Source organism: Rhincodon typus, chromosome 42 (genome assembly GCF_021869965.1).
Source record: "Rhincodon typus isolate 14 chromosome 42, sRhiTyp1.1, whole genome shotgun sequence".
Lineage (NCBI taxonomy): Eukaryota > Metazoa > Chordata > Chondrichthyes > Orectolobiformes > Rhincodontidae > Rhincodon > Rhincodon typus.
In genome coordinates this window covers 8,481,127-8,504,579 of record NC_063373.1, presented here as the reverse complement: position 1 = coordinate 8,504,579, position 23,453 = coordinate 8,481,127, and the positions used below count along the sequence as shown (strand labels likewise).

Here is a 23,453-nt window from a genome sequence, read left to right as displayed (position 1 = left end):
TGATGGATTAGTAAAGCTCTTCCTACGCCTGGCGTAGGTGAGTGACCTCTACCTCAGTGCGAACTCACTGGTGTTGCAGAGTCACAGTCACTTGAACATCTTCCCACAGTGAGAGTAGATTAATGGAAGGGAACCACAGTGAGTGCAACTGTCAGTGAAGGTTTTATAAATCTTGTCATAGATGAAATGTAGTATCAACTCACTGGCGTCTATGGAGACTGGATGGAGAAAGGTGCAAATTCACATCAAGGGCATGGGGTAGTTTTAAAGACGATTTGGCCCAGTAGTAACAGGGAGGCAGCCAATTGGATTATCTCAATCTCAGTGGCTAAGAAGCTTCCTGAGCTACACACAATTATTGTTGGAGTGAGGATGGAGGAAATGGGAAGAGGGAGACCTCTTCAAAGAGGACCTTACTTAGAGTCATACAGAACAAAAACAGACCCTTCGGCCCAACCAGTCCATGCCGAACATGATTCCAAACTTAACTATTCCCACCTGCCTGCTTCTGACCCATATCCCTCCAAACGTTTCCTATTCATGTACTTATACAAGTGTCTTTTAAACATTGTAATTGTACCCACATCCAGCACTTCCTCAGAAAGTTCATTCCACACACGAACCACCCTCTGTGTAAAAGATTTGCCCCCATGTCTTTTTTAAGATCTCTCTCCTCTCACCTTAAAAATATGCCTCCTAGTCTTGAAATCCCCCACCCGAGGGAAAAGATGAATACCATTAACTCTATCTATACTCCTCATTATTTTATAAACTGCTATCAGGTTGCCTCTCAACCTCTTATGCTCAAGTGTAACACGTCCCAGCCTATCCAGCCTTTCTTCATAGTTCCAACCTTCCATACTCGACAACATCCTGGTAAATTTCTTCTGAACCCTCTCCAGTTTAATAATATCCTTCCTATAACTGGGTGACCAGAACTGGCACACTATTCCAGAAGAGACCTCACCAATGTCCTGTACAATCTCAAAATGATGTCCCAACTCCTATACTCAAAGGACTGAGCAATGAAGGCAAGTGTGTCAAATGCCTTTTTAACTGCCCTGTCTACATGTGATGCAAACTTGAAGGAATTGTGTACCTGCAGCCCTAGGTCCCTCTGTTCTACAACATGACCCAAGGCCCTACCATTAGTTGTATAAGCCCTACCCTTGTTTGTTGTCACAAAATGCAATACCTTGCATTTATCCAAACTGAACTCCCATCTGCCATTTTTCAATCCATGGACCACTTTGATCAACGTCCCTTTCATATTCTTAGAAAACTTTCTTCACTGTCTACTTTGCCACCAATTTTGCTGTTGTCCACAAACTTACTAACCATGCCTTCTATATTCTCATCCAAATCATTTATATAAATGTCAAACAAAAGACATTTTGTCCCTGTGGAACACCGCTGGTGACTGGCCTCCAGTCCGAAAAGCAACCCTCCACCATTATGCTCTGTTTGCTGCCATTAAGCCAATTATGTATCCAATTGGCAAGCTCACCCTGAATCCAAGTGATCTAAATGTATTAATTAGTCTACCAAGTGGAACCTTGTTGAAGACTTTACTAAAGTCCAAGGTCCAAGGTTGACTAGGTCAATTTCGGATATCTGGTCAGCATGGACGAGTTGGGCTGAAGGGTCTGTTTTCATGCTGTACAGCTCTACAACTCTACCATTGCCTGGTTTAGCTGACACGTAACTCCAGATCCCCAGTAGTATGGGTGACTTAACTGCCCTCTGAGATGGCCCAGTAAGCCACTCTGTTCAGCCTTGGTTAATGACCACAACGAACAAAACTGAAATAAACTAGTTTTGTTTAAAATCTAAAGAAACAAATCTCAAATGGGATTAACCGCAAAATCTAATCACTTATGAGAACTTGTTGGTGTCTCAGCAGATTGGAGGAGTAAGCAAATCCCTTTCCACACAGAACAGGTGATGGTCTCTCCCTGGTCTATAATAAGTTGAAATAATTGCTTAAACCCAGTTCTGCAGTGAGAGCACCTGAAGGGTCTCTCACTAGTGTGAATATGTTGAAGGGCTATTGGTTCCCAGGAATTTTTATAGCACTTCCCTCAGTCTGTGCATTTCAAAGGTCGTTCTCCAGTGTAAACTTCATCATAGAATCCCTACAGTGTGGAAACAGGCCCTTCAACCCAACAAGTCCACACCAACTATTGGAGCATTCCACCAGCCCCATTCCCATAAACTACACATCCCCGAACACGAGTGGCAATTTAGCATGTTGCCAATCCACTTAGCCTGCACATCTTTGGACTGTGGGAGAAAGTGAAAACTCCACGCAGACAGTTGCCAGAGGGTGGAATTGAACTCGGGTCACTGGCGTTGTGAGGCAGCAGTGCTAACCACTGAGCCACCACACGACCCCACGGTGTATTAGTAGATGGGAGGACAAAATGAACCCTTACCCGAACTCAGAGCAGGTAAATGAACTGTCCCCAGTGTGAACTTGCTGGTGTCTCAGCAATTCTTTTGGGACTGACTGAATTCCTTCCCACATTTAAAGCAGGTGAATGGTTTCTCCCCAGTGTGAATTCGGTCGAATAAAAAAAAGTTGAGATGTGTGTGTGAAATCTGTCCCACAGGGAGGGCGTCTGAACAGTCTCTCATCAGTGAGCAAGTTGAATTGGATACTAGCTAACTGGAACTTTCATTGAAATTCCTGCAGTCTTGGCATTTAAAAGGTACCTCCACAACGCAAACTCGTTTGTGTTTGAGAAAGCTGGATGATCAAGTGAATCCTTTCCCATACTCTGAGCAGATGAACGGTCTCACTCCAGTGTGGACTCGCTGATGTACTAGGAGTCGAGATGACAATCTGAACTCGGACTCACAGCGATAGCACTTCAGCAAGTGGAATAAACGAGTGAATCCCTTCCCACAGTTGGAATAAGCAAAATGGTGTCTCCCCTGTGTGACTGCACCAGTGCCTTTCCAGGTCAGATGGGGATTTGAAACCACGGTTTTGGCGTCAAATGTTGCTTCAGTGATATTACTGCGTAATATTGTATTGTATTACGTTAAAAATTTGGGAAGACTAAATGCAGAGCACATGGTCAGGGCAGTGGCAGATATAGTCAGCTAAAGTCCTGAAAGAAGTCCTAAACAGACAAGTACGACCATTACTGCAGAGGGAGGACAGTGGTGAAAGAGTAATGTATCGAAATGAGTTCAAATCCGCAGTAAAAGGAGGCACACCTGCTCTTGGGCCACAGGGGAGCAGGGCACAGCACTGAGAAACTCCAAATTCCCAAAGATACCAAATAATTTCACTCTTTTCAATGCCAAAACCTCGCAGGGACAGGGCGATCTGGGTCCGTGCAAACCAGAGGCCTTCACACATTGTGGAGGATTGCAGGGTCCTCTTGAGAGTGAATGGGGCAGAGGGGAATCTAATCTAATGGATCAGGGATGAGGGTTTTTAGTCGTCAGTTAAAGCTGAGGGGAGTTGCGACAAGAGCTGCACTATGTCAACAGCCAGGCGCTTGGTCCCTGGGCTCTGGAAATCTGACGAGTGAGGCGAGAATAAGGAAGCGACGTTTTGGGGCAGCGGACGGATATAGTCTCCACGAACGTCTTGTGAAAGCTGCAAAGGAACCGCTGGCCCCGCGTTTGCAAGAAATGGTCCTCAAGTCCCGGGGCAGAACTTGGGACCTGCTGCCGGCGCCATCTTTATTGGGGGCAAAGTTCCGCGGGACGGGCGCGTGGCCCTGTTGTTTATCTGGCGACTATGGTTTGCGCAGGCGCGGCTGCCATCTTTATGAGGGGCAACCCCGAGACAAATCTACGCTGGGACAACGTGCCCCATAGTGCGGACACAACTTTCTTCTCGTCCTGGGGAAGTGTGAGATGGGAAGGATGTACACGCAGAGCAAACGCAAACCAAGGGAAATGTTTGCCCCGTCTAAGAATTCTGCCCTGGACTGACAGCCGCGGATGTGCTAAACTTAAGTTTATTAGGGTATTAAATCGTGGAATTGCAGGCTGGAAACTCCGAACAAAAGCATCGCATCGCTGGATTCATCAAGTCATGGATATTGTCGGCCTTTGAAGGGTAAGTATTCATTTTAGGTCATTTACCATCCGCTGCATAAGCATCTTTTCCTGACATCTTACCTGTTGTCCGGAAAGGTATTCGTCCCCTGTGTGACAGGTAAAAGGCGGGGAACCGACTCAATACATTTACTTGTTTAACCCTTTTAGTACTAACACACACAATATTAAACGTCAGTTGCGGCACTTACTTATTTCATCTAACTTCAACTTTAACTCACTTCATTGAACTTCACTTTATCTTAGCTTTAACTTAATCCACTTTTAACCCTAACTCTTAACTGCATAAATTTGGCTTGAATCAAATTCAGGTGAAGTGGCCAATGTTGGTCTCACCTCATGGTTCTTTGTTCTATGAAGACTACTTCACGCCTCTGATTTTCCAGCGTGGTCTGGAAACTACTTCCCCTCTGAGAGAGAGCTCCCTTGTTCTGTTCAGAGATAGTAGGAACTGCAGATGCTGGAGAATCCGAGACAACAAGGTGCAGGGCTGGATGAACACAGCAGGCCAAGCAGCATCATAGGAGCAGAGAGGCTGACGTTTCGGGCCTAGACCCTTCATCAGAAAAGGGGGAGGGGAAGGGGGTTTTGAAATAAATAGGGAGAGAGTGGGAGGCGGATAGAAGAGGGATGGAGGAGAGGATAGGTGGAGAAGAAACAAACAGGTCGAAGAGGCGGGGATGGGGCCAGGAAAGGTGAGTGTAGGTAGGGAGTTAGGAAGGGGATAGGTCAGTCCAGGGAGGACTTGTTTGCAAATCTGCTCCTTCTAGAGAGGCCTTTGGCACTCAGCCGATGAATTGATCACATTTTTCAATCCCAACTAATGAAATTTACTGGTAAACAATTTACAAATGTTTATTTTGAGCCATAAACAGTGATATTCCTTACTCCATGTAAGGTAGAGGAGTGGTGCCAGTGGGACTAGAGACACCACGATCCTTGCCTTATTTGCTCAATACAGGAACCTGAAGATCACTATAGGTCATGGGTGTGGCTTAACTGAGGTCAGAGTTTAAACTGGATTGACCGAAATGCCTAGCATGTTTGTTTGTACCTCTTAAACTGTCACAGAGCCATTTCTGCTGCTGGCCACCTGACCACACACTGAGAAAAGCTGTGTTACACCATCATTTTATCATCAGCCCAACAGGAACTTCATCTTTTCTTTATCTACCATATCTAAACCAATCAGGCTTGCACCCCTGCTTCCTATTAAAGACACCAATCCATTTTCCAAGTTCCTCTGTCTCCATCGCATACGTTCCGATGAGGCCAACTTCGACAAGGGAGCCTCTGAAATGTCCAACTTCTTTCTCAACCAAGGATTCCCCAGCACCGTTGTCGACAGGGCCCTCAACTGGGTCCGACCCATCTCTCGCACTTTTGCTCTCACCCCCTCTCTTCCCTCCCGCATCAGCGATAGGATTCCCCTTGTCCTTCCCTACCATCCCACCAGCATTCGCATCCAGAAGAACATCAGATGTCATTTCCGCCACCTGCAGTGAGATGCCACCACCAGACACATATTCCCCTCCTCTCCTCTCCCCTCCCCTCCCTTGTCCGCCTTCCGCAGGGACCCTTTTCTCCAGGACACCCTGGTCCACTCTTCCATCACTCCCAACATAGCCCAATGGCACCTTCCCCTGCAACTGCTGAAAGTGTAACACCTGCTTGTTTTCCTCCTCCCTCCCCAGTATCCAAGGGCCCAAACATACCTTCCAGGTAAAGCAACACTTCATCTGCAATTCCCAGAATCTAGACAACTGCATTCGCTGCTCACAATGTGGTCTCCTCTACATTGGGGAAATGAAGCGTAGACTGGGAGACCGTTTTGCAGAACATCAACGTTCTGCCTGCAAAAAAAGATCCTGAGCTACCTGTTATCTGCCACTTTAATGCACCACCCTGTTCCCTGACCAACATCTGTCTCTGACTTGCTGCAGTGTTCCAGCGAAGCTCAGCATAAGCTGGAAGAACACCACCTCATGTTCCGCTTGGGGACCCTGCAGCCCTCTGGACTCAATATTGAGTTCAATAATTTTAGGGCCTAAACTCTCCCATGTCCTAGCCCCCCACCCACACACCAGGCCTTGTTACCACATCGTCCGCCATTATACACTACCTATTGTTAGCCACTGACAGTCCCCATTAACAGGTATTCACCCTCCTAGCCAGATTGTTATCCATCCCTATGTCTGTCCAACTGTTCTTCTCTCTCTTTGGGCTCTATCCCCACCTATCGTTTACCCCTGAGCCCCTCCCTCCCTCCCTCCCACCCACCCACCCTATCTCCTGAATATAAACCGAGATTTTTCTAGCTACCATCAATTCTGAGGAAGGGTTACGGGCCCTGAAACTTTAACTCTGGTTTCTCTTCACAGATGCTGCCATACCTGCTGAGCTTCTCCAGCAGCTTCTGTTTTCGTTAGGCTCTTACACAGTTCGATCAAATCACAGTTTCTCCAACCAACATTGCAACTAAAATTCCTCATCACTCGAACCATTCTGTTAAATCTCCTCTGCTCCCACTCAGGGATTCTCCCATCCTTCTCAATGTGTGGTGATCTCTGGTTTACACGGTCCCAGGCGCTCTGTGTTCCTGATATCATCTGAAGAGCTAAATGTGTCTTCAGTGCTTCTGATAGCTTTCCAACTGCAGGCTTTAGCAGGAGATCTTCAAGTTAGGAGTTGAAGAGGTGTTTCCGAGTTGAGTATTTCCCACCGTTCACCTACAAGTTAGAGTTTTCACTGGTCTCCCAGAGATTCCCTGGCTGTGGGGCTGGTGTGACACCTTTAACTGAATCTCTGTGTCACCTCTGCATTCCCTGATCACCCCCCTGTCATTGTCTAACTTCCTCTGTCTCTAATACTGGGTTTAGTTTTTCTATGTTCAGCTCAATGACACTAATTTGTAATCATATGTGGTGAAATAAAATCACCCAAATCATTTTGACTGAGAGTAGCGTGAATCTTGCAGCTGCTCCTGAGATCAGGCTTATATATAGATTTACTTCTAGATATGTTACAGTTATTACACCTCAGTATAATATTTTGATTCATTTTTAGTTCTTTTACAGTCAAAAATGCACAAAAAAGCATGATTTTTTAATTTCAAACGGAGTTCTGTTAACAGACCTTTTGAGGCACTGAAGGAGCAGCACCTCATATTCCGCCTTAGGAGCCTATAACCCAATGGTCTCAATGTGGACTTTACTAGCTTCAAAATCTCCCCACCCCTGGCCTCATCCCATGACTAACACTCCCTCTCATCCCTGCCTCCTTGACCTGTCCGTCTTCTCTTCCACCTATCCGCTCCTCCCACCTCACTGACCAACCCCCACCACTGCGTATCTGCACTCACCTATCACCATCCCACCTACCTTCCCCAGCCCCACCCCTCATGACATTGAGGGCATACAAGAGACAGAATTAGGTAATTAGTGGATTTAGAGAAGTGATTTGACTGACTACTTTTGAGGTTCCATTTTTTTTAATCTTCTACTTAATCTCTTACATTCACTCTGTAAAGCCTTTTTTTTTTCCCTATCTGTGTCATTCCAGCCAATGTTTAGAATAACTTCCTGTTTCTTGCTTTCTCTTTTAACAATATGTTTCAAGCAATTTGAGACATCCTTAATTCTGGTACCAGGAAAGCAACACACTATCCTAGATTCATGCTCACTGCCACAGAATCTCCTGTCTGTGTCCTTGACAGGAGAGTTCCTTATCACAATTATTCTTTTACATTTTGTCAAAAACTGCCTAATGTAAGATTCATTCTTCATTACCAAGATCTGACTGTCTCTTCTATTTTCCTCTGAGAGACTTTCCTGTTCAACAGTACCCAAAAGTGAGTATCAGTTTGAGAGAGGATTAGCCACAGGAGACTTCTGAACTACCTTCTTACCTTTCCTGAAAGCCATCCATCTATCTGACTGACCGTGCTGTGTATTCACTTCTCTAAATCTACTAGCTATCTGTTTCTGTCTTTTGTGTGCCCTCAAAGTCATTAAGCCTAAAAAGAAGCAGCTTCTATATAAAATAAACTACATTTCTTTACCAAAAGTTCATATTAAGCATGCAAAATATTAAGACATTTTTAAAAAAATCAAACATATAAATCTTAAATAACATCAACCACTTAGCTGAAACTAACATCTTTCACCCCCAACCTCAAATTCACCTGAACCATCTCCGACACCTCCCTCCCCTTCCTGGACCTCTCCATCTCTGGTAACCATCTCAGCACTGACATCTATTTCAAACCCACTGACTCCCATACCTACATTGACTACACCTCCTCTCACCCACCCTCTCATAAGAATGCGGTTCCTTACCCTCCCAATTCCTCCACCTGCGCTGCATCTGTTCCTAAGATGGAGCGTTCCGCTCACAGACTTCCCAGATGTCCTCCTACTTCAAGGACCATAACGTCCCCCTTCCAGTGATTCCTAATGCCCTCAACCGCATCTCTTGCATTTGCCTTCAAATCCTCTTCTCCCCCAACAAAAATAAAGACAGAATCCCCCTTGTCCTCACATACCACCCGACCAACCACTGCATCCAGCATATCATGCTCCGCCACTTCTGCCACCTACAATCTGACCCCACCACCAAAGAGAAATTTCCTTCCCACCCCTACTTGCCTTCCATAGGGACTGCTCTCTCCACGACTCCCTCATCCGCTCTACACTTCCCACCAACCCCACCACACCCGGCACCTTTCCCTGCAACTGCAGGAGGTGCTACACCTGCCCCTACACCTCCGTCCAAGGCCCCAACCAATCTTTCCAAATCTGACCGGGATTCACCTGTACGTCCTCCAACCCGGTCAACTGTATCCGTTGCTCCCGATGTAGAGGAGACCACATCGGTGAGACCAAACGCAGACTCGGTGACCGATTTGCGGATCATCTGCGCTCTGTATGCTATAACCAACAACACCTTCCAGTTGCCAACTATTTTAACTCCCCCTCCCACTCCCTGGGTGACATGTCCATCCTGGGCCTCCTCCAGTGTCACAATGACACCACAAGCAAACTGGAGGAGCAGCACCTCACATTCCGCCTCGGGAGCTTACATCCCGATGGTCTTTAGCATAGAATTCACCAGTTTCAAAATCTCCCCACCCGCCTCTGGCCTTATCCCATTTCCAGCCCTCCCTCTCATTCATGCCTGTTTGACCTGACACAAACCTGTCCATCTTCTCTCCCACCTATTTGACCTACCTCTACAACCCCCTTTTTCTGATGAAGGGTCTAGGCCCGAAACGTCAGCCCCTCTGCTCCTATGATGCTGCTTGGCCTGCTGTGTTCATCCAGCCCTGCACCTTGTTGTCTCGGATTCTCCAGCATCTGCAGTTCCTACTATCTCTCTACAACCCCCTATCTGCCTATCACCATTCCACCTACCTTACCCCAGAACAATCATCATGGCCCTATTTATTTCTGAGCTTCCTTCCCCCCCCCCCCCCCACCCCCTCCCCATCCTGATGAAGGGTCCTGACCCAAAACGTCGACTTTCCAGCTCCTCTGCTGCCTGACCTGCTGTGTGCCTCCAACTCCATACTGTATAGACCTTAAAAGTAGTTATCTCTGGTTTACTACCAGTGGCAAACTCAAATAAAGGAAAGAATAAAAGGATAAAGGAGATTAAATCAATGGCTGAAGAGGTGATATAATGTTCAGGGTTTCAGGGATTCAGGTTCTTGGATCATTGGGATCTGTTCTCAGGCAGGAAAGACCTATTCAAAGAGGATGGGTTTCACGTCCTTGAAAAGGACCAATATCCTAGTGGGAAGATTTGCTAATTCCATTAAGGGAGACTGTAAACTATTGGAGAGAGGGGGTGGAGGGATCCTAAGTAGCAGAGTAAATAAAGATTGATGAGGATGGTTTTGAATATGAAAAGAACATGTTAACTAGAAACGATAAACGAGCAAGTCAGAAAATGAGGTAACTCTGAGGAATTAAACTGCATTTATTTCAATGTAAGTGGTCTTGCAGGTAGGGCTGATAAATTCAGGGCAGGTTTGGAAACGTGGGACTGGGACATCATAGCTGTTACAGAAATTTGGCTGAGGGATGGACAGGACTGGCAGCTCAATGTTCCGGGTTTCAGATGCTATAGGAAGGATAGAAAAACGCAAAAGAGAAGTGGGAGTGGTGTTTTTGATTAAGGAAAACATTACTGCTGCAACGACTGCAGTGAAAATACATGGGTTGAAAATAGAAATACAAAAGGAATGATCACCTTGATGGGATTGTACTATAGATCTCCCAATAGTCAGAGGGAAATTGAGGAACAAATACATAGCGAGATCTCTGATTATATGTAATAAGGTTGTTATAGTAGGTGATATTAATTTTCCAAACATTGACTGGGACTACCATAGTGTTAAAGATTTGGATGGTGGAGAGTTTGTTAAATGTGTTCAAGAGAATTTTCTATATCAATATGTAAATGTTCCTACTAGACAAGGACCAAAACCTGACCTTCTCTTGGGGAAATAAAATTGGGCAAGTGACTGAAGTGATAGTGGAGGATCACTTTGAATCTAACAATCAAAATTCTACTTGTTTTAAAACAGTTATGGAAAAGGATGAGTCTTCCATAAAAGTTAAGTTTTCAACTGGAGTAAGGCAAATTTAAATATTACGAAACAAGAACTTTCAAAAATCAACTGGAGCAGACTGTTTGCGGGAAGGAGACGTCTGATGAGTGGGAAGCTTTCAAAAGTGTGATAATGATAGTTCAGAATCATTATGTTCCCGTTAGAGCGAACAGTAAGGCTGGTAGGATTAGAGAACAATGGATGATAAAAGATATTGAGGTTCTAGTCAAGAATGAAAGAATCCTATATTAGATATATACAACTGGATTCAAATTAATCTCTTGAACAGTTTAAAGACTGTGGGGGCATTCTTAAGAGGGAGATCAGGAAGGCAAAGAGAGGATATGAGATAGCAAATAAGGTTAAGGATAAACCAAAGAGATTTTACCATTACGTTAAGAGCAAGAGAGCAAACAGACAGAGAAAAGAACCCCTTAAAAATTGAATAGGTTGTCTTTGTGTTGAATCACAGGAACTGGGAGAGATATTAAATCAATATTTCATGTCAGTTTTTAATATGGAGAAAGAAATGGAGGCTAGAGAACTCGGGGAAGTAACTATTGAAATTTTTCAAGCAGTTCACATTACAGAAGAGGAAGTGCTGGAGGCCTTAGAAAATATGAATGTGGATAAATTTCTGGGAGCTGGTCTAGTGTGTCCCAGGACTTTATGGGAAGTGAGGGTGGAAATTGCAGGGCTCCTTGCAGATATACTATTTATCTGTATCATCTATAAATATGGCTGAGGTGTCAAATGACTGGAGAGTGGCTTTCTTTCCTTAAAGAAAGGAATAACGAGAAGCCAGGGAACTATAGACCTGTGAGTCGGACTTGGATGGTGGGTAAGTTTTTGGAAGTGATTCTGAAAGATAGGATTTGTATGCATTTGGAGAGGCACGGAATGGTTAGGGGCAGTCAGCAGAGTTTGTGCAAAGCAAGTGGCGCCTCAAACTTGGCAGATTATTTTTGAGGAAGTAACCAAAATGATTGATGAGGGCAGAGCCATAGACATTGCTTGTTTGGACTTTGGTAAAGACTTTTGACAAGGGTCAACATGGTAGACTAATTAGTAAAGTTAGATCAGGGTGAGCTTGCCAATTGGATACAAAATTGGCTTAATGGCAGGAGATAGAGTGTGATGGTAGAGGGTTGGTTTTGGACTGGAGGCCTGTGACTAGTGGTGTTCCACAAGAATCATTGCTGGGTTCATCGTTTGTTTGTAATTGATATGAATGATTTAGATGAGAATATAGAAAGCATGGTTAGTACATTTTGCGGTTGACACCAAGATTGGTGAGATAGTGGAAAGTGTAATCTTAGATAAGATGACAAAGAGATCTTGATCAATTGGGTCAATGGGCTGAAGAGTGGCAGACTGAGTTTAATTTGGATAAATGTGAGGTATTGCCTTTTGGTTTTTAAAAAAAAGCAAAGGCAAGACTTATACAATTAAAAGTAGGGCCTTGGGTAATGTTGCAGAGAGACCTAGAGGTTCAGGTACATAATTCTTTGAAGTTTGCATCACGTGGACAGGATGGTTAAGAAGGCATTTGGCACACTTGCCCTTATTGCTCAGAGCTTTGAATATAGGAGTTGGGCCGTTATGTTGAAGTTGTACAGGATGTTGGTGAGGCCTCTTTGAGAGTACTGTGTCCAGTTCTGGTCTCCCTGTTGTAGGAAGGATATTGTTAAGCTGGAGAGGGTTCAGAAGAGATTACCAGGATGTTGCTGGGAATGGAGGGCTTGGGTTATGAGGGGAGGCTGGGTAGGCTGGGACTTTTCTTTTACTGAAGTGTATGTTGAGAGATGACCTTATAGAGGTTTACAAAATCATTAGATAATAAAATTGAATGACAGGTGTCTTTTCCCTTGGGTGGAAGATTTCAAGACTAAGGGGCATATTTTTAAGGTGAGGGGAGAAAGATTTAAAAAAGCACGAGGGGCAAATTTTTTTTTAGTGTTGTTCTTGTGTGGAATGAACTTCCAGAGGGAGTGGTGGATGCGGGTACAGTTACAATGTTTAAAAGATATCTAGATAAGTACATGAATAAGAAATGTTTGAAGGGATATGGACCAAGGGCAGGCAGGTGGGACTTGTTTAATTTGGGATTATGGTCGGCATGGGCTGGTTGGACCGAAGAGTCTGTTTCCGTGCTGTATGACTCTGTGACCTTATTTTCACTGGACTGTTTCAAAGTAACATTGCATACTCAAGCAGATGTTATGGCAGCTCATGAACAGCTTGGTGAGAGAGGTCAATTTTAATGGGTGTCTGAAAGAGGAAATGTATGGTAGAGAGCAGGGGAAGGGAAGGAAATCCAGAGCTTTTGGCCTTAGCGAGCAAAAGAATGGGCATGGATGGTGGAGCCATTAAAATCAGAAGGGCTGATGAGGCAGAAATTTTAGTTGCAGAGATTGGAACGTGGTAATTCAGAGTAGGGCTAGGTAAGCCTCCTTCTTCATTCAATGGTCTCGATCCCATTTTCCTATCTGCAACTTTGGCCTATGATGGCCCGATCAACTTTCAGTTGATCTAATTCTGCCTCAAAAGTTCAATGACACAGCCCACACTGCTTTCTAGGCAAGAGATACTAAAGGCTGGAGGACAATGCAGCGATAGAAATAATGACAACCAGAAAAGCTTGATTTATGACAATGCTGTTGGTGTGATATAATAGACTTCAAAATGGCGTTTGATACAGTGTACCACTGTAGTGGACTAGTGAGCAATGTTCAAGCTCATGGATTGAAACTGTAGCAAAAGGAGCTGGGTGATGGGTAACACTGATGTTTGTTGGGCTGGATATAAAGTTGCGTTGGAGTTCCTCAGAGGTGCCTTTAGGTTTGGGGCGTGGGTCTGGGTGGGATACTGTTAAGAGGGTCAGTTGTGGTCTCGATGGGCCGAATGGCCTGCTTCCAACACTGTAGGGATCCTATGATTTTTAAAAAGACACCACACAAGTCAATGAAATGAGAAGACAGGTGGGAAATGACGTAATCTGGAGAAGTGTGATGCAATTCATTTTGGTGAGAAAGTCAGCATTCCTTTCTAATACAGCATGAATGTTTCTGTTCCTTTCGCGTTGGTATTAATTTTCAAATTGCCTGATGAGTGCAGTATGAAAGGGTTTGACAAGATGTGAAATTTTTTATGGCAATAATCAATTTACGTACTCCCAAAATGACTGTATGAAAGAGTCGAGGAACAGGAGCAGAAGAGGCTCTGTCAAAGCTACAGATAAATAAAATCTCTCTCGCTCTCTATCTTCTCCCATTGAGGTTAGAGTCCTGTGTAAGCCGAGACCGCGTGGCAGGTTATCTTCTCCGAAGAACATCAATGAAGCAGTTGGTTTCTAGGTCTGTCACCAGTGAGTTGACACTGGGGAGAGGCCGTTCTCCTGTTCCACGTTTGGGATGGAATTCACTCTAATACAACCTGCAGAAACGCCAGATGGTCGTACGGCACAAAAACATGCCTTTTGGCCAAACTTGTCCATATTGAACTAGTTCCATTTTCCTGCGTTTGGCCCATATCCTTCTAAACATCTCCTATCCATGTATCTGTCCAAATGGCTTTTAAGTTTTGTAATTGTACCAGCCTCCTCCACTTTCTCTGACAGCTTGTACCAAACACGCACCACCTTCCCTTATGGAAAAAGTTGCCCCTCCAGGTCCTTTTTAAATCTTTCCTCTCTCACCTTGAACCTATGCCCTCTAATTTTGGACTCCCCTACCCTGGGGAAAAGACCTTGGCTGGTCACTTTATCTATAGCTGTCATGATTTTATAAACCTCTTATGTGGTCATCCCTCCGCCTCCTACACTGCAAGGAAAAATGTCCCGGACTGTGCAGCCTCTCCTTCGAATTCAAATCCTCCAGTCTCTGTACAATCCTTTGTAAATATTCATTGCACCCTTTCCAGTTTAATAACATACTTCCTATCGCAGGATGACCAGAATTGTATGCAGTACTCCAAATGTGGCCTTACCAAAGTCTTGTACAGCTGTAACATGACGTCCCACAACTCCTTTACTCAGTTCTCTGACCAATGAAGGCACCTCTTCAAAAAAAAATTCTATCAGATTTGTGAGAAATGATTTCCCACGCACAAAGCCAAATTGACTATCCCTAATCAGCCCTTGTCTTTCCAAATGCATGTAGATCCTATCTCTCAGAATCCCCTCCTACAACTTCCCCACCATTGATGTTAGGCTCTCCAGTCTGTACTTCCCTGGCTTTTCCTTGGAGCCTTTCTTAAATAATGGTATAACATGAGCTGTTCTCCAATCTTTGGGCACCTCACCCCTAGCTGTTGAAGATGCAAATATCTCTGCTAGGGTCCCCATAATTTCTTCCCTAGCTACCACAAAGTCCTCATATACACTTGTTCAGGTCTCGAGGATTTATCTACCTTTATGCATTTTAAGACCTCCAACTCCTCCACTTCTGTAATGTGGACTCCTTTCAAGACATCACAATTTATTTCCCCGAGTTATTCACCTTCCATGTTTTTCTTCACAGTAAACACTGACAAGAAATATTCGTTTAGGATCTTGCCCATCTCCTGTGGTTCCACACATAGGTAACCTCATTGATCTTTCAGGGCCCTAGTTACTCTTTTGCCCCTACTATACTTGTAGAATCTGTTGGGATTTTCCTTTACACTCTCTGCCAAAGCTGTCGTGTCCCCTTTTTGCCTTCCCAATGTCCCTCTTAAGTGTCCTCCTACATCACTGATTCACTCATCCTGCTGAGACCTCAGTGAGTTCACACTGGGGAGAAACACCTCACATACTGTGAGTGTGGGAGGGACTCACTGAATCCTTCACCATATTGAGACACCAGTGAGCTCACAAGGATCTACAAGAGTTGGATTTTGCTGGCAGTCAAGCCTGGGACTGGACCATGTTCATTTTGGTATGTTTCTGCTGATGTTAGTAAACTTCATTGCAGTTCTAGGGTTTAATACTGGGAACAAGATAATTCAAATAGAAATAAATATGTGTGATCTGATTTCCCTGACAAAGCCATGGCTGCAAGATGACTAAGAGCTAAGTGTTCAAGGGTATTGTTAAGGGCCAGACCAAACCGTCTCAAAATATATTAAGAAGATAGCCTAGACCCCGACTTTTTGTTATTTTTAAAGGCAAGTGTGAAGTGTTGTGTTCTGGCTGCAATTTGATTGGTCAAACTACGAGGCTTGAAGCAAAATCCACTTTATTTTTACACTATAGTTAAAATACAAACAAAAGAAAGAAGCATTGGAATAATTTAACTCCACTGGAAAACATTGTAGGGGAAAAGTACCAAACAGGAGTCTTGAGTTCTGTGTGCAGCAGTACAAGTGACCTTTGTTCAGGGCTCTTCTACAACTTGTGGGAGGGGCCAGAGACCACTCTGAATCTGGCTTTTATGTGGGGCCCAGTTGTCCTCTTAAGTACAGCTCACATCAAAGGTCAATGATGCTCTAGGTTCCCCAGCTAAGTGCAACATTTTTATATCTTTCACGTTACAATAATTAGATGCAACACTGATGTCATTGTCAGCCATACCCACCTAATCTATACGTCCAATCCAGTAAACAAACAATCAGTGAAGGACAAGGTGCAGAAGTCACAGGGTTGTAGTCATGGGTGACTTCAACTTTCCAGATATTGATTGGAAACATTTTAGTTGTAATAGTTTAAATGGAGCGGATTTCGTCCAGTGCGTTCAGGAAGGATTCCTGACACAGTATGTAGATAGACCAACACGAGGAGAGGCCACTTTGGATTTGGTGCTTGGCAATGAACCGGGCCAAGTGTTAGACCTGTTGGTAAAAGAGCATTTTGGCGGTAGCGATCATAACTCTGTTTCTTTCACAATAGTCATGGATAAGGATAGGTACATACGGCAGGGTAAAGTTTGATTGGGGGAAGGGTAATTACAATTCAGTTAGGCAAGAACTGGGTAACATAAATTGGGAACAGATGCTGTCAGGGAAGAACACCACAGAAATGTGGAGCTTGTTTAAGGAATGCATACTGCATGTACTCGATTATATTTGTCCCTTGCAGGCAGAGAGTGAGGGAGCCATGGTTCTCAAGAGAGGTCGAATGACTGGTTAAGAGGAAGAAGGAGGCTTATGTAGGTTTAGGAAAAAAGGAACAGAAAAGGCTCCAGAGGGATACAAGTTAGCCAGGAAGGAGCTGAAGAAAGGGCTTAGGAGAGCGATAAGGGGGCATGAGAAAACCTTGGCAGATAGGATCAAGGAAAACTCCAAGGCTTTTTACACGTATGTGCAGAACAAGAGAATGACCAGAGAAAGGGCAGGGCCGATCAAAGATTGTAAAGGGAATTTGTACACAGAGCCTAAAGAGATAATGAATACTTTTCTTCAGTATTCACAGCTGAGAGGGACCTAGTTGTAGAGGAGGACATTGTGAAACAGGCAGGTAAGCTAGAGGAGGTTGATGTTAGTAAAGAAGATGTGCTAGGAATTCTGAGGAAGTTGAAGATAGATAAGTCCCCTGGGCCTGATGGGATTTATCCAAGGATTCTATGGGAAGCGACGGAGAAGATTGCAGGGCCTTTGGTGATGATCGTTTCATCCTCACTGCCCATGGGTATAGTGCCGGAAGATTGGAAAGAGGCAAACATCATTCCTTTGTTCAAAAAAGGGAACAGGGATAACCCCGGAAATTACAGGCCAGTTAGTCTTATGTCAGTGGTGGGCAAATTATTAGAAAGGGCTCTGAGAGACAGGATTTATGATCACTTGGAAAGGCACAGTTTGATTCGTGATAGTCAGCATGGATTTGTGAGGGGTAGATCATGCCTCACAAATCTTACTGAATTCTTTGAAGATGTTACCAAACACGTGGATGAAGGTGGAGCAGTGGATGTGGTATACATGGATTTAAGTAAGGCATTTGATAAGGTTCCTCATGGTAGGCTCATGCAGAAGATAAGGAGGCATGGGATAGGGGGAAATGTGGCAGATTGGATTTAGAATTGGCTGACCCTTAGAAGACAAAGGGTGGTCATGGACGGAAAATGTTCAGCATGGTGCTCAGTTACGAGTGGTGTACTACAAGGATCTGTTCTGGGTCTCCTTCAATTTGTGATTTTTGTAAATGATTTGGATGAAGGAATGGAAGGGTGGATTAGCAAGTTCGCGGACGATACGAAGGTGGGTCATGTTGTGGACAGTGCGGAGTGCTGTTCTAGGTTACAAAGGGACATTGATAGAATGCAGAGCTGGGCTGAGAAGTGGCAGATGGAGTTTAACCCTGAAAAGTGTGAGGTGATTCATTTTGGAAGGACAAACTTGAAAGCAGAATACAGGGTTAACGGAAAGATTCTTGGCAGTGTGGAGGAGCAGAGGGATCTTGGGGATCATATTCACAGTTCCCTGAGAGCTGCCACCCAGGTGGATAGAGTTGATAAGAAGGCGTATAGTGTGTTAGCTTTCATTAATAGAGGGATTGAGTTCAAGAGCCGTGAAGTTATGCTCCAGCTATACAAAAGCCTGGTTCGGCCACATCTGGAGTATTGTGTCCAGTTCTGGTCACCTCATTACAAGAAGGATGTGGAAGCGTTAGAAAAGGTGCAGAGGAGATTTACCAGGATGTTGCCTGGAATGGAGGGAAGGTCTTACGAGGAAAGGTTGAGAGAGCTAGGGCTTTTCTCTTTAGAACGATGAAGGATGAGAGGTGACTTGATAGAGGTGTACAGAATGATCAGAGGTATAGATAGAGTAGACAGCCAGAGACTTTTTCCTAGGGTGGAGATAGTTTTAAAGTGAAAGGAGGTAGATATCGGGGAGACGTCAGAGGTAAGTTCTTTACTCAGAGAGTGGTAGGGGCGTGGAATGCATTGCCGGAGAGGGTAGTGGAGTCGGCCTCATTAGGGGCATTTAAGCGGCTATTAGATAGGCATTTGGATGATAGTATAAGGTAGCAGTGGAGGTTAGATAGACCTAGGTTTAGGGTAAAAGTTCGGCACAACATGGTGGGCCGAAGGGCCTGTACTGTGCTGTACTGTTCTATGTTCTATGTTCTATGACAACTCTGTGGACATCCCTAGGTCCTCCCATAATCTCATGATTTTTACCAGGTTCCTCCATCATCTCTCTTTGGGATCTTACAATGCTTCTGACAGTTACAGTCCTTCCCAGATATTTGCCATTTGCATCACGTAAATTGCCAATAAACTGGATTCTTGCTTATTACTATGAAATCTTTCAAATTCTGCACTAACTTTAGTTCGGCAAATTAAGAGGTATATTAAGTTCTATCAATTGTTATAAAATCTTGAAAATCAACTCCAATGGAAAGTTACAGTTCTGTGTCACAGAACTGTAAAAGTGAGCCACGCTCTCTCTCTCACTTCAGCCTGTGATATCAAACAAACAGTCCTTCTGGCTTGCAACTGCAGTTTACAACACCTGCCATTTGCATGCTGTAAATGAATTTTAAGCTAAAGTTTCATTTTAAAATAAATCCGGACTGTTTCTACTACTAAACACATTCCATTACTGATTTTCTTAAGAAAAAGCATCTGTTCAATTTCCACTAATAAGGATGAAATTCAATTACTTTACAATTTCACCAAGTCATGAAATGAAACTTGTTTAGATTCCACAGATAATCAAGGAATGGAACCACATCTTACTTTTTTTTAGACTGTCTTTGTCACTCTTCCCTTGATCTTTGGATGTAAGAATTTGTTCAAATTATCTAATCTGCACTGAAGCTTCAATCGTTTCTCTCTCCCCAGTGCTTACTTCTCTTTTTACAACCTTCCTCTGCTCTCCTCCTGTGCCAATGGTCTTTTAGAAGTGGTGTTTACACCTTTTATTACTCTATCTTCCCTAATAATGCACTGGGCCTCTTTACTGCGAGCAAACGTTTGCTCAAGGAATGCAACTAACCTTTTCACACTAATTTGTTGTTTGCATTTCTAATTTTACATTTATCTAAAGTTCAGAATACTGTAAGATCAGACTTTTCTCTACTTCTTACTAAGTAACAAACTTGGGACTGTTTTTCAAAAATGCCCCTTATTAAAATGCTTGTATGTTTAGGACTGCCTGTTTACGGAAACCTGATAAACTTCCCTAATGTTTCGTCCTACAGAGAATCTTATCTTATCCAGTGTCTCTATGGAGACCACAAGTCTGACTGTGAACGTCTGCTATAAGTAGCTGCCAATTACTGTCAGCCATCTTGTATCAGCTTTGAAAGAAAGCTCCAGGTGGCCATCTTGTCAACTTTAGTCATGGGCTGTTACACAACTCCCCCATCTAGGCATTTGGCTTAAACTTAAGCGATGTACTCACTAGCTCTGCCTCCATGGCTAATGTGGGAATCCTTCAGTTCCCACGTTTCCCTGTGTCCTCACTCTTCATACGTTGTTTAATCCTACATACTAGTATTATTATCACAACGAATTGTATTCCTACTGGTGCATCAGATTTGATCTGATCCATGTGTGTATTTGGGTCTTCGCTCCCAAATCGGATTTATCCAGCTTAGTTGTTGTCTCCGCCTGCCCTGATCTGCACGAGTTTTAATCTCCTTTGTATGTTCAGACCATTGATGGATAACCTCTTTGGGTCTTTCCACAGTCTTTACACAGTCTAAGGTCACACATGGAATCCGTGGTAATTCTGTCATCATGTACTGTAACAGTTCGAAATCCGTGCTCGTTCATTGGACAGTGAGATTACTCACTGCTTGTCTTTGGCTTGGACAGAATCTGTCCATTAATAGTAATGCTTTTGGGTCAGGCTGCTCATAGCAACACTATGTCCATTCAAGGTGCACACATTGATCCCTTCCGGTAACAGCTGGCTGCTGTGGCTAGATAATACATTAGTCTGACCAGGGCATGCTGCAAGAAGGGTCTGGTTGTTCACTGGTGAAATAGATCATGTACAGTTGTCATACGTTACAAAACCACAACCTGTCAGACAGTTGTCATATTTTACAAAACCACAGCCTGTAAGACTTTGTCTGGTCATTTTATCTGAGCATGACCAGTGATCCCTTCCTTGGTGACACCTTCGTTAAGTGAATTCCCTTTTAGGCGGTATTCCTGATAATCATATGAGTCACAGGGGCTATTAGTGATATCCATGTCCCTTCATCAGATATTGTGAGCCTCTTTTAGGGGACACGTATGATCGTCCCCATGTTTAGGGGTGTGTAACACTGTCCCTACATAACCATCCTCTTCGTCAGCATTCGCAATACTCCGCAAAGGAGTTAAGCTCCTTTGGTACCCCAGGAACGTCTCTTCTCCTACCCATTCTCTCAATTGCTTATCAGCCACTCAGTCGGGACTTGGTGTATATCCAATTTTAGCAGATTAGTACTGATCATTGTCAACAGCCAATTGGCATAGCTTGGCATATACCTTCTGTACGCTGTTCCTTGTATGTATGAGCCAGTCGGTCAATAAGCGAATTGGTCATATTTTGCAGAGACATCAAAAAAATTCAGTGATATCTAGCATAACCTGGGAGGCCTGTCTGCCTAACTAACTCATCTTGACCTGGTCTTGATAGCTCTTATTTACAATTCTACACATCTTCCCCTGCACACTCTGAAGCTGCTCCCCTATTGTGGCTATGTCTAATGTGTTTACTGTCAGTATTTGCGGGGTGTAACCTGTTCCTGCCACTTCTAATAATCTCTCTCTCTTCTTTTTCCCCCTTGGGAGGCCTTTCTCCAACCTTAACTCCCTTCCCACCCAGCTATAATCCTAAGAGGCGGGCGAACAATTGTTTTGTGGTTGTGGAACACCATCGGAGCATTTGTACTTCTGTCAGATCAAACACTACCTGCGCATGCTTATATCCTGCCACAAGAGTCACACTTTCTCCTGTATCTTCCACTGCTAACCCACCACGGAGATCCTGCTGGCCTTCACTATGTTTCAGGTCAGGGACCACAGTTACACACTCTGGGCTCGGGGTCATGATCACATTTTCACTCGTTATGATGACATGGTTAATTCTGGGGGTCCTTTCACCTACATAAAGAGGGCCACCATGCAGCCTACTTAAACCATTTACTACCCATTCCAATTTGTTTCCCTCCAGGCTCGTACCTACACTAAATCCATTGGGACATGTACGTAACATGCGGGTAACATACTTGGGGCCACATAAAGCCACTTCCCCATTCGGCACACATAAAATTCACTGGCCTTTGTCTGCCTTAGGTCAGTTTTCCACGTGGCTGGATGGGGCAGGGCTGCCAGAGCCGGCATCACCCCTTCGCCTTCCGTAACACAAATTTCCATCCCAGTGTCATGGCCCACTCATGATTCACAATCAAGTTTTCCCGTTATCGTGCCGTATGTGCAACCAGATTTGCTCACCTCTGGTGCTGTTGCACTCAGAGTCCATTGCCCCTTCCCAAAGTAGGTGATGATGATGGTGGTGCTGCTAGCTTGTAAATCAAGATTCAACACAACTTGCCTGAAAGGCTAATTGTAATGGTTAGGCTTCATATAACTTCGATTTGGAGCAATGCTTCCACTTTAGCCCCCGTTTAATATCCATTAGAGCACACGTATCACCTATAATGATTACCTTTGTAGGGTCTGACCCATCGCGGTTGCACTCCCATGTGTTTCAGTAATATGTTCACCATTACTTAGATTAGGAATGTCAGCTACGCTCCCTTTCCCCATCTCTAATTCACTTTCGGGTCTGTGACTTCCCCTCTCAGCTCATGCGGCTGCTTTGCCAGTTCTTTCACAGATTGTTTAACCCTATCCTTGCCGTCGCACATCTCCCACTACCTCTGGCAGCTGCACAGCCATTAATTCAAAGGGGGGGTCAACCCCCATTCCCTTTTGCTGGGGTTGACCTCAGTTTCATTACCATAGTGGGGGCTACTCATCCTTGTCCTGTCTCCGTCAGAGCCTTAGTCAGACTAGCTTCCAGTGTTCAGCTCATTTGTTCTACCACACTTGAAATTTGGGGGTGGTATAGGAGATGGATTTTCTGTTTATTACCTAACAGGACACATATCTGCTTAATTACTCTCCCTGTAGATCCTGTCCAAGGGACACGTTTTATCTGCAGGCGTAGCGCCATCTTGGTATAATCTCTTCATAGAATCCCTACAGTGTAGAAACAGGCCATTTGGCCCAACAAGTCCACACTGCCCTTCCGAAAAGCATCCCAACCAAACCCATTCCCCTGCATTTCCCATGTCTAACCCACCTAACCTAAACACCCCTGAACACTACGGGGCAATTTAGCATGGCCAATTCACCTAACCAGCACACCTTTGGACTGTGGGAGGAAACCGGAGCACCCAGAGGAAACCCATGCAGACACCGGGAGAACGTGCAAACTCCACACAGACAGTTGCCTGAGGGTGGGATCGAACCTGGGTCCCTGTCGCCGTGAGGCAGCAGTGCGAACCACTGAGCCACCACGCCACCCTCATCCACCAAACTGTTCCTGCTGAGCAATCCGTGCTGGGGAATGCTTCCACCCGCTCAGTAAACCTGTCTATTGAGGCCACGCAGTATTTTCTTTCCCTGGGATTGGGTAGGGGTCCTGTAAAATCCGTCTGCAACTGGGACCCTGGGTGTCGGCTGGTGGCTCAATTTTTAATCTTGATTGCTTCCCCCGGCTCACACTGTGCACAAACTGCACACCTCTGACATAATTTTGCAGAATCTCTCCCTATTCCAGGCCACTACCAACAACATGTCATTCAGACCATGATTTGTTTTAAATGATGTTTGTCTCA

General features: G+C 44.4%; 1 protein-coding gene across 3 annotated transcripts in view; it reads left to right on the top strand.

Moving 5' to 3' along the window:
* LOC109938405 (gastrula zinc finger protein XlCGF7.1-like) overlaps nt 1-23,453 on the top strand; it is a 47,201-nt gene that overhangs the window by 8,233 nt on the left and 15,515 nt on the right. Inside the window, exon 1 of one of the 3 annotated variants that reach the window (XM_048619319.1) lies at nt 3,806-4,081. The exons of 1 other annotated variant lie outside the window; for it this stretch is intronic. The gene's annotated coding sequence lies outside the window, so the exon portion shown is untranslated. Of the gene's footprint in view, nt 1-3,805; nt 4,082-15,582; nt 15,610-23,453 lie in introns of those variants that run through there. One more of the 3 variants, XM_048619318.1, reaches the window with a different exon arrangement.